The following is an 18,859-nucleotide window of genomic DNA, read 5'->3' as shown; positions in this document are numbered from 1 at the left end:
TAATGCAGTCAATTCGTAATTTAAAAAGAAAATTCAAAGCTTAATGCAGTCAACTCACAGTTTAAAACACAAAAATTATAGCTTAGTACACTAAATTCACATTTTAATACACAAAAATTAGTATTCACATCCATCTTATCAACTTAAAACTCTTATTACAATTAATATAAAATTTAATATAAAAAAATTCACAAACTAGTATAATAAATTCAAAGTTTAATTAAAAAAAATTATACATTCACAACTTAATAGCAATTAAAACTTAGATTAACAAAATTATACGACAAATACGATATTAAAATATCAAATTCATACTTTAACAGGAAAAAAACTATATTGTAGAGATCTACAACAGATGTAAGTAGATAAAAAGAAGATTTATCTATAAAAATCGACAAAAATGATTTTGTTTGAAGATTTATATTCAAAAATCAGATCTGATGCAACCAACAAGAAATGCACCAGATACATCAGATAAATACATGAAATGCAGCGTACATATCAAATTTGATGCATATATCATGTTAGGTGGTAGATCTGTCATTCAAAACTTCGTTAATCTCAAGATCTGGTGCATCGATCATATGAGAAAGAAAGGATGGTTCGTCGTTGGTGGTTAGTCAAATCTGAAAATGAAAAACCACATCAGATCTAGTGAGATCTGATGCGGATCTGGTGGTTCTATGGAGATCAGAGAGAAAACGAGTTGGATGCGGTTGTAGATCTAGCGGAGCGAAGGCGGAGGATGACGAAGGATGTAGCGACAGTAGTCATTGACAACAGATCTAAAGGTTTCCAGTGAAGATCCGACCAGCTCTGATCTGAATAGATCAGACGAAGTAATGCTATGTCGGTGGTGGCCTTTTGTGATGTAGCCTTTCGCTCCAGATTTGAGATCAGTGGTGGTGGATGGTGGATCTGAAGTGAAAACCTTAGCTACTCGACATTCCGGCGACGAAAGACGGTAGATGATGGCGGCAATTGGCTGAGATAGGTGGTTGAGCTAGTGTTGGGTTTTGTGTTGTTGGGACAGTTTGAGAGGGTTTTGAAAAGTTTTCTTGCAAAACAAGTTTGAAAGAATAGACCAAAATAAATTGTTCTTACGGTTCTTAACATTTACAGGTTCTCATTTGAAGTTTTTCAGATGAAGTTATGAAATTTTTGCTAAAATCTGTCTAGTGTATAGAAAAATGTTTGATGGTCTGAGAATATATTCGATGGTACGATAATATGTTCAACGATCTATAAATAAATTTTGTGACGTGAATATATATTATATAATTTAATAATATGTTTATATTCGTAATTTGAACATACGTTTATATGGATATGGTTTATCGTATAATCGATTCAATACAACAACAATTTTTTTAATCATATTGATATGTATACGTATATAATAGAATTTTCTATAATCAATATCTTCGAATCTATGTTCACATAGACCTATTAGATTGAAAATATATGTCAATTATTAGTTACAAACTAACGAAAAAATCAAATTAAATTGCAAAATTTATTTAAAAAAACAAAACTATGCTTTTTGTTGTCTTTATTTATTGTGATAATATGACAATAAAAACGGAAAAAGTGGCCACAAAATAATTGAACAGGTGTCACAAGATGTGTGGGGCCACGTGAATCTTAAGAGAAACAACACGTGAAAGTCAGCACGTGAGGATGCCACGTACACAGAAAAGAAGGTCATCCATGAAAGATAGGTCGCTTCAGCAATGAGAGCACATGCCCCACCTACCTATTTTTGCCTTTGCCTTTTTCACGGTGTTCCCCCCTTTTTTATATATTTATTCTTTCTTTTTTCATTAATGTGAAATTAAAATAAATTTCCAAAATACTATTATATTTTATTCACTAAAATATTAAATAAAACTTGTTTTTATCTTAATTAGCTAATAGAAGTAAATTTAATTGTTAATCACAGATAAATAAAAAAATGTTAACTTTATCATATTCCAATCAAATATTGTCTTTGGTTTTAAATATTGTGTTCAGTAATTTTTATGCACAGTATTTTTAGAATATTTAAATTGTAGAATTTTATTCAAAACAAATAACAATTAATAAGGAGTTAGATGAAATGAGGATTACAAAATACTACAATTCAAAGGGTTTTGTAACTGTTAGTATATCATATATCGGTGTGACAGAGTGTTATAAGTGATTACGTATGTTAGAGTGTTTCCTCTCATCACAATGACTCTTTCGAAAGACAATCATGAGCTTCACATATATCATTGTCTGACCTCCGCATGCCTGTTGATTAACATATCCTTGTCTGACCTCATCAAGCATCCCTCTTTAAGGGAGAAGTTATTGTATCCCATATTAGCATGAAACGGTTCCTTATTGTAACGACCCGTTCCCGGTATGTTGATTTATTGGTAATTATAGTGAGTTTTCTAGAGGGACTCGGCGAGTTCTAGCCTGACTCGCCAAGTCGAGTCGCGTCTGAGGGCACGCGTGAGTCGGGGACTCGACGAGTCCATATCCCCGACTTGGCGAGTCCATCTGTCTGGGTGAAACCCTAAAATCCCCGGGTTGCCCACTATTTATACCACCTTATAGCCCCCATTCTCGCCTCCCTCACCCTGTGAACGCAGTGATAGAGCCCCAAACCTCCATTGAAGAGCTTATATGTGTTTTGGTGCCATTTTGTGAAGTTGTGAAGAAGGAGAAGAAGGAAGAAGCAAGGAGAAGGGTTGTAGTGCAAAGATCCAAGGCCAAATCAGAGTTTATTGAGGTATTTTCGGAGTTCCATCTCATATTATGCTTTAAACTTCCATTAGGGCTCTCCTAAGAGCTAGTTGGTGCTTGTTTCAAGCTTTTCACTTGCATGAACGTCTTATTAAGTCGATATATCTATGGATCTGAATGTTGGGGTGTTGTAGAACCCAGATCTACTGTCTTTTTGGAGTTATATTGCATGATAACCATAGATCTATCCATTTTATGCATCTTTTAGCCTTATTTCCCTTATTCATGAGGTTGTGCACGTAAAGTTGGAAACTTTACGTGGTAAAACAGCTTATTGGACTCAGATCTATCAATTGTATGCATTGGATTCAAACAAAATCAAGTAAAAATCAGTTGCATGGCGGCGACTCGGCGAGTCGGAAGAACGACTCGACGAGTCGGGTCGTGAGTCCCGAGTCCTTCAGTTTTATCAGTGTCGAGTGGACGAGGTGAGTCAGGAAATGGACTCAGCGAGTTGAGAGTGGACTCAGTGATGGAGGGACTCGACAAGTTTGTTCATACAACTCGACGAGTCCAAGGCAATCTTCTTGGGATCAAGAACAACTCGTCGAGTCTGTTCATACGACTCGGCGAGTCGGATGAAGATTGTCTGAGTTCTTGGATCAAGAGGGTACTCGTCGAGTCGATGCCAGACTCGACGAGTAGCAGTGAGTAGAAGTGAAAAGTGAGAGTAGGACTCGGCGAGTTGGGTGGCCAACTCGGCGAGTCAGCCCAAAAGAGAGTTGACTTTGACCAAGGGTAAAAGAGTCATTTTACCCCAAGCGCAGTGTTTAGTATTTGATTGAGTGTGTTTATGGACTTGTAGCCGAGGAGATTCAGGAGCAGCCGCCGTTAGCTTTCCGAGCCACACACTCAGCAGCCAGCTTACGAGGTGAGTTTCCTTCCAGTAGGAACGGGCCTAAGGCCACAATGCCGGCCCGTTCAGTTAGCAGTAGTTTCCGGATTTAGGTCCGATGCAGTAGTTGGTATGTTTGATGCCTTCGTGGTTCGAACAGGATTTGTGTGCTATGTTTTATGTGTTAAGTACTATGTGTTCCGGGCCACGGCCCGATGTAGCATGTCGTATATGTGTTATGCTAGTTGATGTGCTATGCTATGCCATGTTCAGTCAGACAGTTCCGGACTTCGGTCCGATGCAGTCAGTTCTGGACTTCGGTCCGATGCAGTTAGTTCCGGACTTCGGTCCGATGCAGGGGACAAGGTCCCAGATAGTTCCGGACTTCGGTCCGATGCAGTTTGTTCCGGACTTCGGTCCGATGCAGGGGACAAGGTCCCAGTCAGTTCCGGACTTCGGTCCGATGCAGTTTCAAGGCTTCGGCCCGATGCAGTGGGCAAGGCCCAATATGTGTTTATGTGTTATTGTATGGTATGTGGTATTTTGGGGGAGCTCACTAAGCTTCGTGCTTACAGTTTCAGTTTTGGTTTCAGGTACTTCCGCAAGCAAAGGGAAGAGCTCGGGGTGACAGCATCGCACACACCGCAGCATAACTTTTATCCTGGGGATGTCTCTTGATGTTTTGGATTGATGTAGTATGATACAGTTTTCCGCACAATATTTTATTATGTTTTGGGGATACATCGCATGTGTTTATGTTATGATACTTATATTATGGTTTTGATTATATGGAAAAACGAAAATTTTTGGGTCGTGTTTTTGGGTCGTTTCAAGTTGGTATCAGAGCCCTGGTTTGAGGGATTCGGATACACTTCCGGGTGTATCTGAACTCAAACTAAGGGAAATAAAAGATTTTAGTAAAATAAAAATGTTTTACAAAAGAATTTTGAAAGCACTTAGAAAGAAAGAATTGTTTTTAACAAGATAGAGGTGTGTGCATGCGGTCAGCCGAGCTCAAGTAAGTACTCCCAAATTACCCATACAATTTATTTGTTCAGTTTCAGTTTCAGTAGAACAGCATGCTAGTATAGGGCTAAGGATCTAGGAGAATGCCTTATGTGCATGCTTATGTGTTACAGCTTTATGAGTATTGCATGCTAGAATTGAGTAGACAGCAGTAGGATAGCCTGTTTAGGTTATGCCTGATAGTATGAGCTTAGCATCCTATGCTAGTGCAGTTTCTTGTTATAAGAATAGTTTTGCCTGAGTCTGTTTCCCTTGTTCGAATGCTGCTTGCTTCGTGCTTGGTGGGGTTCTGAGTAGTGGGAGTTAGCCATTAGGTGAACACGTCACACCACATGTGATCAGGTTTGAATAATCCCAGAGTGCTGGAACTGGCCCTATTGCGCAGCTCTTGTTTGAGTCCAACGGTTGTAGGGACGGATCTTTTACTTGAAGGATTATATGATCCTCATCACATGTGATGGTGTTTAGGTGGTGGCTAGCTGGCATTATGAGGAGACCTACAGCAGCTGAGGACCAGTCGTGTTGAGCTTGAGGTTTCCCTAGGGCAAGCCTAGGATGAGAGTAGCAGAGAATGGCAGTAGTAGAAGTGACTTGGTGGAGTCAAGGCAGTTCTTGAGGAAAGTACGGATAGATGTGGAAGGTAGTATGGGCCCGTACTACTGAAAGCAGAGGATCCGTACTCGAATCAAGGAAGGCCAAGACAAGACCAGGAAGCTAGTAGTAGTATCATGATCCCTTGAGATATTTCAGTGTTCTGATGTTGTTATGATATGTTTCAGAATGGTAGTTTTGCGTCCGAGGCCAGCAGTCGGCAGTTCAGATGCCGGAGGGGGATCAGGATCGGGATCAGGCCCGGAGGCCGGGCAGATGGATGAGCAGACTAGGGAGTTCCTTTCTTCTGAGGTTACCCGCATCATACTAGAGCAGACTCCTGTGATCTTCGGCTCGATCAAGGAGGGTATTTTAGAGCTGATGGATGAGAGATTGAGTACTTTCCGTGCCGAGATGGCGGCCGTGATGGGGTCGTGCACACTTACGTTCAGGGAGTTCAGGGCATGCGGGGCTCCTGACTATCATGGGGCACGGGACCCCATAGCGAGTACCAGGTGGTTGGCGGATGTGGCCAACGCATTCCGCACTAGCAGATGTCCCGAGGGGGACAAGGTCAGATTGGCGTCCTGTCTTCTGAAGGACAGGGCACGAGACTGGTGGGAGGAGGTCGGACATGCCATCGGGGATGATACGGCACTGGATGCCATGACCTGGGCTGATTTCTCTACCAGGTTCAGAGCGGAGTTTGCACTGGTCATCGAGGTGCAACAGTTAGCTAGGGAGTTCCAGGATCTTACCCAGACTACCGAGACAGTGGCGGAGATCACCGCCAAGTTCAGGGAGAGGGCCCTTCTTGTTCCTCAGTATGCAGCCGATGAGGAGATGAAGAAGGCCCGTTATCACGAGATGTTGCGGAGTGACATTCGTATGTTTGTGAGCCGGTCCAGTTGCAAAACGCTGGACGACATGATTGCTAGAGCCAGAGAGAGGGAGATTGATCTCGAGATGGAGAAGAAGAGGAAACCGGAGGCGGTTTCGGGTTTAGGCAGTGTGGGCAAAAAGCCCAAGGTTTCAGATCACAGGTCCAGGGGTCAGCAGAGCCACGGTCGGTGTGGCAAGTGTGGGAGATTGCACGAGGGGGCGTGCAAGGCAGGGAGTTCCGGCTGCTACAAGTGCGGTCGGACTGGGCATATGAGTAGGGATTGTACGGCCCCTGCTACTACGGTTACAGCATCAGATCTGATTTGCTTTCAGTGCAATCAGAGGGGACACAAAAGGTCCCAGTGTCCCAGTTTAGCTGTAGCAGGGAAGGTGGTTGCACCTGCCCCTACCACCCTAAGGATTACGGATGGCCGGCAGGGCCGAGCTGATGCGCCGGTGGCGAAGAGCAGGGCATTTCAGATGACAGCAGAGGAGGCGCGAGCGACTCCTAATGTGGTGACGGGTATGAATCTTTCCTTCATCTTTAATTGTTATTATATTGTTTGAATATTACTTGATGATATGTTTTATTTAGGGTCGTTCTCGGTGAACGGCATCCCTGCTTTGGTATTGTTCGATTCGGGGGCTACCCGATCATTTGTATCGCTTGCGCTTAGCAAGAGATTTAGCAGAACTCCAGGGGAGCTGGATTGTCCACTAGAGGTTGAGATAGCAGATGATAGGACCGTGAGGGTCGGCAGAGTACATAGAGGGTGTTCCCTTCAGATATTTGATGAGCAGTTTTCAGTGGACCTGGTTCCTATTCCCCTGCGTGGGAATAAAGTTATTGTGGGCATGGATTGGCTGAGCCCCAATGGGGCGGTGATTGATTGTGAGCTACAGCTAGTGAGGGTTCGCACTCCCAGTGGGGGAGAGATAGTGATTCAGGGCGAGAGGCCCCAGCGAGGACCGATCTTTTGTTCCGCCGCGAGGGCGAGGCGCTATGTTCAGCAGGGTTGCGCCGGTTTTGTAGCTTACGTCTTGGATGCCCGGGAGAAGGGAAAGACGGCGATTGATGATGTTCCTGTTGTTCGTGACTACCCGGATGTGTTTCCCGAGGATTTGCCGGGGATACCTCCAGAGAGGCAGGTTGAGTTCAAGATCGACCTAGTTCCTGGTGCGGCTCCGATAGCCAAAGCACCGTATCGACTTGCTCCCCCTGAGATGCAGGAGTTGTCAACACAGCTTCAGGAGCTGTTAGACAAGGGTTTCATTCGGCCGAGCAGTTCGCCTTGGGGAGCGCCGATCTTATTTGTGAGGAAGAAGGATGGGTCGCATCGTATGTGCATTGATTATCGGGAGTTGAACAAAGTAACGGTGAAGAACCGTTACCCACTTCCGAGGATAGATGACTTGTTTGATCAGCTTCAGGGAGCGTCTTGGTTCTCCAAGATCGATCTACGCTCCGGTTATCATCAGATGAGGGTTAGAGATGAGGATGTACAGAAGATTGCTTTCAGGACCCGGTATGGTCATTATGAGTTCGTGGTGATGCCATTTGGGCTCACCAATGCCCCAGCCGCGTTCATGGATCTCATGAACAGCGTGTGCAGATCGATGCTGGATCGGTCAGTGATAGTGTTTATAGATGACATCTTGGTGTATTCCAAGACCCAGGGGCAGCATGAGGAGCACCTGCGGGAGGTGTTGGAGACTTTGAGGAGGGAGAGACTTTTCGCAAAGTTCTCCAAGTGTGAGTTCTGGTTGCGCGAGGTGCAGTTTCTTGGTCATCTCGTCAACCAAAAGGGTATTTTGGTAGATCCGGCCAAGATTGAGGCCGTGATGCAGTGGGAGGTCCCGAGGTCTCCATCTGAGATTCGGAGCTTCCTGGGGTTGGCAGGGTATTATCGGAGATTTATTCAGGACTTCTCCAAGATAGCAGTGCCGCTCACCCGACTAACCAAGAAGTCGGTGGTTTTTCGTTGGGGGCCTGAGCAGCAGGCGGCGTTCGAGACTCTCAGGCAGAGATTGTGCGAGGCTCCGATCCTTACCTTGCCAGAGGGAGTAGAGGACTTCGTAGTCTATTGTGATGCGTCAATCACAGGTATGGGAGCAATATTGATGCAGCGAGGCCATGTGGTAGCTTATGCCTCGAGACAGTTGAAGCCTCACGAGGCTAATTATCCTACCCACGATTTGGAGCTGGGGGCAGTTGTGTTTGCCCTCAAGATTTGGAGACATTACCTTTATGGGGTCCGCTGTACTATTTACACGGATCACAAGAGTTTGCGATATCTTATGGATCAGCCGAGTTTGAACATGAGACAAAGGAGATGGTTAGACGTGCTGAAGGACTATGACTGTGAGATCCTTTATCATCCAGGGAAGGCCAATGTGGTGGCCGACGCCCTGAGCCGCAAGGTGTCGACGGCCCCTATCAGAGATCTGTGTATGAGGATGACAATGATCACTCCGTTGTTGGAGCGGATCAATGAGGCTCAGATGGAGGGCCTCAAGGAGGAGAGGCAGAAGTGTGAAAGGATAGTGGGCCGAGTAGCTTCATTTGATTACGACAGTCGTGGTTTGTTGACACTTCATGGTAGGATATGGGTACCGTACTGGGGTGGGGTACGGCAAGTATTGATGGACGAGGCTCATAAGTCTCGGTTTTCTATCCACCCAGGGGCGACGAAGATGTATCGAGATCTTCGATCGGATTATTGGTGGCCCTGCATGAAGCGAGATGTTGCTTGGTATGTGGAGAGATGTTTGACCTGTCGGAAGGTCAAGGCGGAGCACCAGAGACCTCACGGCAAGATGCAGCTGTTAGACATTCCCGTGTGGAAATGGGAGGACATCACCATGGATTTTGTCACCAAACTCCCTAGGACCGCACGCGGGGTGGACTCGATATGGGTAGTAGTGGATCGGTTGACGAAGAGTGCCCATTTTATTCCGATTCAGGAGAGTATATCGGCGGAAAAGTTAGTCGATATCTATGTGCGAGAGATTGTGGCACGTCATGGAGTGCCGGTATCGGTGGTGTCGGACCGAGATGTTCGTTTCACGTCCAGATTCTGGAAGCGATTCCACGACGAGATGGGTACTCGTCTCCATTTCAGCACCGCTTTCCATCCTCAGACTGACGGGCAGAGCGAGAGGACGATTCAGACTCTCGAGGACATGCTTAGGGCATGTGTTCTAGACTTTGGGGGCAGTTGGGATACGTATCTTCCGTTAGCGGAATTCTCGTATAACAACAGTTATCATGCGAGCATTGATCGACCTCCTTTTGAGATGTTATATGGCAGGAAGTGCAGGACCCCGATTTGTTGGGGCGAGGTCGGTCAGCGAGTCATCGGGAGCACCGAAGTGGTGCTCAAGACGACTGAGTTGATCCAGCAGGTCCGTAGTAGGCTGCAGACTGCGCAGAGTCGGCAGAAGAGCTACGCCGACAGGAGGCGTTCGGACTTGGAGTTCCAGGTGGGAGATATGGTTCTTCTGAAAGTCTCACCTTGGAAAGGTGTCATCAGGTTCCGGAAGAGGGGCAAATTGGGCCCCAGATTTATTGGTCCCTTCAGGGTTTTGGCCCGGGTGGGTCGGGTTGCTTATCGGTTAGATCTTCCTGAGGAGCTCAGTCTGATACACAACACCTTCCACGTGTCGCAGTTGAGGAAGTGTTTGGTGGATGAGTCAGCAGTCGTTCCCTTAGAGGACATTCAGGTTGATAGCGGCCTAAATTATATCGAGAAACCGATCGCGATTCTGGAACGGAAGACCAAGACCTTGAGGAACAAGGTAATTCAGCTAGTAAAGGTGCAGTGGCAGCACCGGAAGGGGTCTGAATGGACGTGGGAGGCCGAGGAGGAGATGAGAGCGCACTACCCGAAGTTATTTGCAGATCCAGCCGTAGCAGACTTCGAGGACGAAGTCTGAGACAAGTGGGGGAGAATTGTAACGACCCGTTCCCGGTGTGTTGATTTATTGGTAATTATAGTGAGTTTTCTAGAGGGACTCGGCGAGTTCTAGCCTGACTCGCCGAGTCGAGTCGCGTCTGAGGGCACGCGTGAGTCGGGGACTCGACGAGTCCATATCCCCGACTTGGCGAGTCCATCTGTCTGGGTGAAACCTTAAAATCCCCGGGTTGCCCACTATTTATACCACCTTATAGCCCCCATTCTCGCCTCCCTCATCCTGTGAACGCAGTGATAGAGCCCCAAACCTCCATTGAAGAGCTTATATGTGTTTTGGTGCCATTTTGTGAAGGTGTGAAGAAGGAGAAGAAGGAAGAAGCAAGGAGAAGGGTTGTAGTGCAAAGATCCAAGGCCAAATCAGAGTTTATTGAGGTATTTTCGGAGTTCCATCTCATATTATGCTTTAAACTTCCATTAGGGCTCTCCTAAGAGCTAGTTGGTGCTTGTTTCAAGCTTTTCACTTGCATGAACGTCTTATTAAGTCGATATATCTATGGATCTGAATGTTGGGGTGTTGTAGAACCCAGATCTACTGTCTTTTTGGAGTTATATTGCATGATAACCATAGATCTATCCATTTTATGCATCTTTTAGCCTTATTTCCCTTATTCATGAGGTTGTGCACGTAAAGTTGGAAACTTTACATGGTAAAATAGCTTATTGGACTCAGATCTATCAATTGTATGCATTGGATTCAAACAAAATCAAGTAAAAATCAGTTGCATGGCGGCGACTCGGCGAGTCGGAAGAACGACTCGACGAGTCGGGTCGCGAGTCCCGAGTCCTTCAGTTTTATCAGTGTCGAGTGGACGAGGTGAGTCAGGAAGTGGACTCAGCGAGTTGAGAGTGGACTCAGTGATGGAGGGACTCGACGAGTTTGTTCATACAACTCGGCGAGTCCAAGGCAATCTTCTTGGGATCAAGAACAACTCGTCGAGTCTGTTCATACGACTCGGCGAGTCGGATGAAGATTGTCTGAGTTCTTGGATCAAGAGGGTACTCGTCGAGTCGATGCCAGACTCGACGAGTAGCAGTGAGTAGAAGTGAAAAGTGAGAGTAGGACTCGGCGAGTTGGGTGGCCAACTCGGCGAGTCAGCCCAAAAGAGAGTTGACTTTGACCAAGGGTAAAAGAGTCATTTTACCCCAAGCGCAGTGTTTAGTATTTGATTGAGTGTGTTTATGGACTTGTAGCCGAGGAGATTCAGGAGCAGCCGCCGTTAGCTTTCCGAGCCACACACTCAGCAGCCAGCTTACGAGGTGAGTTTCCTTCCAGTAGGAACGGGCCTAAGGCCACAATGCCGGCCCGTTCAGTTAGCAGTAGTTTCCGGATTTAGGTCCGATGCAGTAGTTGGTATGTTCGATGCCTTCGTGGTTCGAACAGGATTTGTGTGTTATGTTTTATGTGTTAAATACTATGTGTTCCGGGCCACGGCCCGATGTAGCATGTCGTATATGTGTTATGCTAGTTGATGTGCTATGCTATGCCATGTTCAGTCAGACAGTTCCGAACTTCGGTCCGATGCAGTTAGTTCCGGACTTCGGTCCGATGCAGGGGACAAGGTCCCAGACAGTTCCGGACTTCGGTCCGATGCAGTTAGTTCCGGACTTCGGTCCGATGCAGGGGACAAGGTCCCAGTCAGTTCCGGACTTCGGTCCGATGCAGTTTCCGGGCTTCGGCCCGATGCAGTGGGCAAGGCCCAATATGTGTTTATGTGTTATTGTATAGTATGTAGTATTTTGAGGGAGCTCACTAAGCTTCGTGCTTACAGTTTCAGTTTTGGTTTCAGGTACTTCCGCAAGCAAAGGGAAGAGCTCGGGGTGACAGCATCGCACACACCGCAGCATAACTTTTATCCTGGGGATGTCTCTTGATGTTTTGGATTGATGTAGTATGATACAGTTTTCCGCACAATATTTTATTATGTTTTGGGGATACATCGCATGTGTTTATGTTATGATACTTATATTATGGTTTTGATTATATGGAAAAACGAAAATTTTTGGGTCGTGTTTTTGGGTCGTTTCACTTATGTCTGTACATATGTTAGAGTTATCCTCTTTCCAAAAGATCCCTTGTAGAGAGAGGGAAGACTCCAACATATATAACCACGTATAAGACCATGTCGCACCGATGTAGGATACAGTAATAATAATCACATAGTCCAATTGATACTGCTTTTAGTATTCCTAATAGATAAGCAATTATAAGAATGTATGACAGTCTTTTTAAAGATACCGCTTCTCTTCATTTTGACAATTGAAACACCAATTTGATACAAAAGGTCCAAAACATCAAAATAGTGGTTACTATAATCACCTCAATGACTTTTCTCTTCAAAGTAGTCACATTAACAACATTCATCCATGCCATAGGCTCAAAACGGTAATCAATATAGGAAAAGGAATGCCAAGCCACTTTTATGCATTGTAAGATATTAACTTATAAATGACCTATTAATAAATAAACATGATGGTTTTTGTGGGTTTCACCACTGCAGGAATGTTGACGTTTTTAAATTCCATTAGTTGTTATAGGATTGTACTTGTTTCCCCTCCGAAGAGTTCATCAAAATTTATTGATGTTTTACAGCATGACATGACAACGATGAAAACATATAATCTCATTGGTTGCTATAGAGCATTGGTGAGTCAAGCTTTGTTGATCTCATCTAATATTTCTTGGTGGTCTTACACCAATACCAATAGTTGGTTCTATATATGATTTAGTTGTTGGATTAGGTTTCTAAGCCATTAAGTTAATTACTCCAAACTTAAATTATTAGTAAAGTCATTTTGGGGTGCCCTCATACCTAGTAAGAGAGTAAAATACTATTTGGAGAGAGAGAGAGAGAGAGAGAGAGATTTATTAATTTGTTATATGATTAATAAATTAATTAGAAATCAAATTAAATAATTTGTTAATATGTTTTGAGAAAAATATATTAATTCGAATTATATTGTTTAATTATAAATTAATAAAAAATGACTTGAAATAATTAAAAGTGGAAGGACTAAAGGTGACAATGTTCAAAAGATTGAGCATTGACCAATTTTAAAACCTTCCAAGATGGTTGGATGAAGTCAAGATTGGTTCTAGAGCTTTCCTTGGGATCTAAAAAACATAGGGGAAAGCAAAAGGGATAAGGCCTATCACTACAAGAATATATGCCTTTAATGATACGCAAACCATGACACACACTAATTTATGTTACGCAAAAGAGAGTGGCCTTCAAATAGTGTCATATGTACACACATTTAAGGATTTAGGTCATGCATTATTACGTGTCCTTAAATTAGCATCTCAAGAAAAATATTAAAAACACGAAGGGAGCTTTATCTTAAACGTGTGTCCTTTATAACTATCGCTTTATTATTTTAATGAAATGCGCGTTAGTAGACAATAGGGGAAACAAAATCCCAAAAGTTTGAAAAACGAACTTGTTCTTTTCTACATTCTTTCTATCGTCATTCATCTTCGCAACTGATTCTACCCTTTTCCTCCTTCTCTCTCCTCTCTCATTCGCTTCTCTGTTACTTGTTAATCTTCTCATCGGATCTTTGGTCGATCTCCTTCTTATCGGTATCATCAAACATCTCATTCACCGCCCCCACCCCGTCTTTAACAGAACCTCTTTCTCTCTCTTCCATCCCCACCACAAATGATTAGGTTAGTCTTGAAAGTGGTGTAACATTTGGGGGAAATATGGTGAGGACTATTGCTATGGATGGTACTGAAGGGCATGTGAGAGGTCAACGAGTTCTCAACACCAGATCTCCAATCAGTGTAAACATTTCTTCATTTCAAAAGGAGTTTTCATTTTGAAAAATGAAGATTTAGGGTTTTGAGATGTTTTCAGCACAAGGCGGAAGGCTTTGGAAACTTCATTTTCCTGGAATGTTAACAATCAACTGAATGATTGCGAATTAGATTCAAAAGAATATAAGAATTTATCGGAAGCGGTTGTAGTAAAGGGCCGGAGGAAGGTGGCAACGAATTTAACCACCGTGAGAAAGGAGAGCAATGTACAAAAAAAACATATGGCATGATATGTTCCACTAGACAAACTGAAAAGAAATCTGGTGAGCCAAGAGCAAGGAAGGAAAGTGAAAAGGCTATTGAGATTATTACATTGTCGAATGAAGATTACTCATCATCCGATGAGGTTTCGATTGTTGAAGTTCCATATAGCACTTTGAATGCAGGTAAGGAAAACACATTCCAGATTTGATTATAATTTCTGTTTTGTTCCACTTATTCGTCACCTTTTTCAACATCTGTTGTATGTGTTTTGAAACATCTATTTCATAAACCAAAACCAAAAAACAAGTATCAAACCGCATGTAGAATGAATAAATATAATTAGTAAGCACACACATACCTTGTAATATTTATGACTTATAGGGAAGAAGCCGGATAGGGTTGAAGATTCAGCTCCATTTGATTCTTTACATGATTTTCTTCATGAAAAAACTTTATCCTTACTCTGTGAAACATCCCAAAAACACAGTGTAAAAATTTCGTTTAATTTAATGATAAACTCATAGTCAATAAACCTCATATAGAAATTATAAGCAATGTATTTCAAAATATTATAACAACTGTCAAATATATCAGAGTATAAACATCCCAGACTGAACAAATGGTGTGTGCACTGCAATCTTCCCGAGCTCCTCTTTTGAAAACTGAGTACCTGAAACCAAAACTGAAACTGTAAGCACGAAGCTTAGTGAGCTCCCCCAAACTACCACATACCATACAATAACATATAAACACATATTGGGCCTTGCCCACTGCATCGGGCCGAAGCCCGGAAACTGCATCGGACCGAAGTCCGGAACTGACTGGGACCTTGTCCCCTGCATCGGACCGAAGTCCGGAACTAACTGCATCGGACCGAAGTCCGGAACTGACTGGGACCTTGTCCCCTGCATCGGACTGAAGTCCGGAACTAACTGCATCGGACCGAAGTCTGGAACTGACTGGGCATAGCATAGCATAGCAAAAACACGTATCAAATAGCATAACACACATGATCATAAACTCATATACTGCATACTACGTCAGGCCGTAGCCCATAACACTTAACACATAAATCCTGTCTGAGCCACAAAGGCATCAAACAAACTAACAACTGCATCGGACCAAAGTACGGAAACTACTACTACTAAATGGGCCGACATTGTGGCCTTAGGCCCGTTCCTACTGGAAGGAAACTCACCTCACACTGCTGAAGTCCCGAAGACACAATCCCACACTGCTGAAGTCCCGCAGACTTAACCCTAACTGCTGGATGACAGATTCCCGAACTGTCAACACCAAAATAACACCCAATTAATAATTGGGTTCTAACACATAACTATAAATACATGCTTTGGACAATTACTACATTACCCCTAGCTTGGCTTACCTAAGCCCAAGGCCCAATCCATAGGCCCAAGGTCAACTAGGGATCAAAGCCCAACATATGGCCCAATTTTCCAAATTAGGTCCAAACCTCTACATGGACTTCCCTTAAGGCCCAATTGTCCAGTCCAGTCTAACATGTCTCATTCTAGGGGCCCAACATCATACAACCATCTAGGCCCCAACTATGGCCCAATTTTCCAAATTAAGCCCAATCCTTCGTATGGGCCTTACTCTAAAGCCCAACTAATTACTCTAGTCCATTTAATTATTCTTGGATGGCCCAACACAAAGCCCAAGTGAAATTAGGGTTTCACATAATATGACAATTAGGGTTAAGTGAGAAACACTTAACCCATTAACAGCTTATCCACTAAGTACTTAATCTGTTAAGAACTTAATCCATTAAGTCCATTATTGCTTAGATTAATCTCTGCCAATGATTGTTATTTAATATTTCACTTATTAATTAAGTCTCGCGTGCGTGAAAAATTCTCAAATATTAGGATTTTCTCAATTAGTCCATTAAGGATTTAGTCCATTAAGTCCTTTACTCTACTAGATAAATGGCCTGGAATAGTTTGGACTTAATTCACAATCCAATCCCAATGGCCCAAAAGTGGGTCCAAATAAATTCAAGGCCCAAATATTCATAAATAGGGTTTCACACCCAAACATGGCCCAATAGGCCCAAAACCAATATCTAAGCCCATTAGGGTTTGCTAGTGGGGCACCATCCACTACCACTTTGGGTAGTGGTGGTCTATGGCGGTTTACGGCGGTGGTTTTGATTCTTTTAATTAATCCAAATTCAAGTTACATTTTACAAGGCTAATCTCAATTAACCATACACACACACATAGCCACACCATGGTGGCCGGCGGCGGTGCTTGGCAGCAGCCACCACCTCATGGTGCTTGGCAGCAGCCACCACCTCATGGTGGTGGCGGTGGCTATTCTCGGCTTTCCAATCAAACAATCCCAATCATACATCACTGAAATAACACACACCCACCCTTATTCCTGGAAAAGTAACACAACCACCACCTGGTGGCGCTTGACGGCGGCAGAACCACGGAGAGGCGGCAGCAGCGGCGACTTTCGCAATAACAGCCACCACCGCGATGGTTTCCCAAGGGCATCATTCCGGAACATACACGGGTGCTCTGCCCGAATGCATCTAACCACCTCCACTCTAGCGGTAGCAGGCGGCGGAAATGAAAAGAAGAGAGAGATACGGAGTGTAGCGTTCCAAAATAGCTACAACCATCTTAATGGTTGATCTGTGAGCCCTCACAATGGCGGTGGCACCCAAGATATAGCAGAGAACCACCATAGGAAACGACGACGGCATCAACGGAAGCAAGAAGAAGAAAGACGGTGTCTGCTGGTTGCTTGCGGCCCTTGCCGGCGACGTAAGTCATGGCGAAACTTGACTGTCGGCAGCTTCCAATGGCGGCAGCGACGTCGTGGTTCTTTCTTCATCCTCTTCTGTCCCGACACCCAACAACCGGATCTTCGGACCTTCAATCGTCGACGTCTCCGGTATCGACATTGTGGCTCTTCAATGGCGAAGGACGGCGGTAGCATCCTCGACACGCAACTGTGGCTGGGTGGCTTCCGTTCCTCGGTGGCGCTAATGGTCGGAGCTGGTAGAGGCGATTGAGAGGGGTAGAGAAAGGAAGTGGCGGCTGATGAAATCTCATAGGTTTTCAGGGTTTCGGGGAGTAATGACGGGTTATACACCCGGTGCCTTAAAACACATTCCCATATTAACATAATCTATCCCTCCTTCCTTCTTTTCTTCCTTCTTTTCTTTCAAAATAAGTTCATAATTTACACTTTTAAGGCTGCCTTCAGAAATCTTTACAAACTAACTCCAAAAATAACATTTTAAGCCTTGATCCCATAAATTTCTTTTATAATAACTCCCCAAATTACCAATAAACCCTTCAGCCTTTAAATCTTTTCAATTTAATCCCGAACGTACTCTTTTAACCCCGACTATTAAAATTCTTCACAAATTAGTCCGAGACTCACATTTACTAATTTATTTAAATAAACGGGGCGTTACAGTCTACATAAAAGATCAGCTCCATTCCACCTTAAGTTGGTTTCATCATAACTTGCATAGAACTCCTTCAAACACTCCATTATAAACGGATTGTATACAATAATTTCCAAAACATGATCAAATACAAAACCAAAAATAAACATTTAGTTAATTTTGACATTTTGTTAATTTGTTACATGTGCATTCTAAATGTCATCACTGCTCCATTTAAGTGACTTCCTGATGAATAATCCTCAAATCCCACTGTATTGGATAGAGAATGAGCTGGTCTCAATACTTTAATGTCAAAGATAGATCCCTCCATATATGATAAAAAAAATAAAAAGGAAAACCCATTAATGGTAATGAAGAAGCACTAAAAAGAAACAATTAAAGACATAAAGTTGCTTACTTGTAAAGGGAAGCAAGGTGGATGAGTTCACTGTAATGAGTAGGATAAAACTTTATCTATCTCCATTCAAACCGAACAGATGTGAATTCGTGTGTTGGTGTATCTTTCATCATATCATCCTATATGATAGAATGTTGATGCATTTTCATTCTTGGTGAGGTTGATTTCCTTTTTGTTAACTTGATTTAGGGACTTACTGATGGTCGTTTACTGTGGTCCTAAAATATAAAAAGATTACTGAAGCATCCTAATTATAAAACCTTATGGTATTCTTTTGTGATGAAAGTTTTCCAATTTTGAAATCAATCAGAATAATTTGTGCATTTATAATTTGCATTGTTTTGATGTAACTAAATTTCATGATTATGTAGCTGCTGACTCCGATTTTCTAGCGAAAAGTTGTTACTTATTAGTTTTTACCTTAAAATTGATCATGAAACTATGTTTGTGTTAGTAGAAGTATAATATATTCTTTTATTGCTTTTTTTAGTATCATCCTGATGTCAATAAGAAACCAGGAGCTACCGAAAAGTTTAAAGAGATCAGTGATGTGTATGAGGTATGTATAGTATGATAGAAGAAAATCAGACATTTATGTTATTTTGGTATCATTTTGTCTTATTCAAACCAAATTGCATGATGTAGGCAGATGAAGATATGTATACTTCACCAGGAAAGCAGAGGCAACTCCGTAAGATGTGAGAACTAAGATTTACTAAAACATTATATACATGAATAATCTTTATATACAAGAAATTTTATGATGAAGGATCTTGTTCATTAATATTATCCCTCTTGTGAGTAAAAGCTATGGCAAAGCATATTTAAGTTATAAGTATTTTGTTTTCTTTTGTTTTATTTATATTAACATTCAACCTTACACGTATTATGATAAGAGCCATTTGAA

At 43.0% G+C, this 18,859-nt stretch overlaps 1 long non-coding RNA gene across 1 annotated transcript; it reads right to left on the bottom strand.

The window, feature by feature from the left end:
* Positions 1-13,449: 13,449 nt before the first annotated feature.
* On the bottom strand, positions 13,450-17,283 carry LOC145048239 (uncharacterized). The gene is made up of 4 exons (XR_013682782.1): positions 16,503-17,283; positions 15,303-15,390; positions 14,463-14,774; positions 13,450-14,381 (listed from the first exon to the last, which is right to left on the bottom strand). It is a non-coding gene; the product is annotated as an uncharacterized LOC145048239 (long non-coding RNA).
* Between the last annotated feature and the right edge of the window lie 1,576 nt (positions 17,284-18,859).

The sequence above is a fragment of the Lactuca saligna genome, chromosome 1, assembly GCF_052625555.1.
Source record: "Lactuca saligna cultivar CGN05327 chromosome 1, ASM5262555v1, whole genome shotgun sequence".
In the NCBI taxonomy this organism is placed as follows: domain Eukaryota; kingdom Viridiplantae; phylum Streptophyta; class Magnoliopsida; order Asterales; family Asteraceae; genus Lactuca; species Lactuca saligna.
The sequence above is the reverse complement of the archived record's forward strand: the minus strand, read 5'-3'. Positions and strand labels throughout refer to the sequence as shown.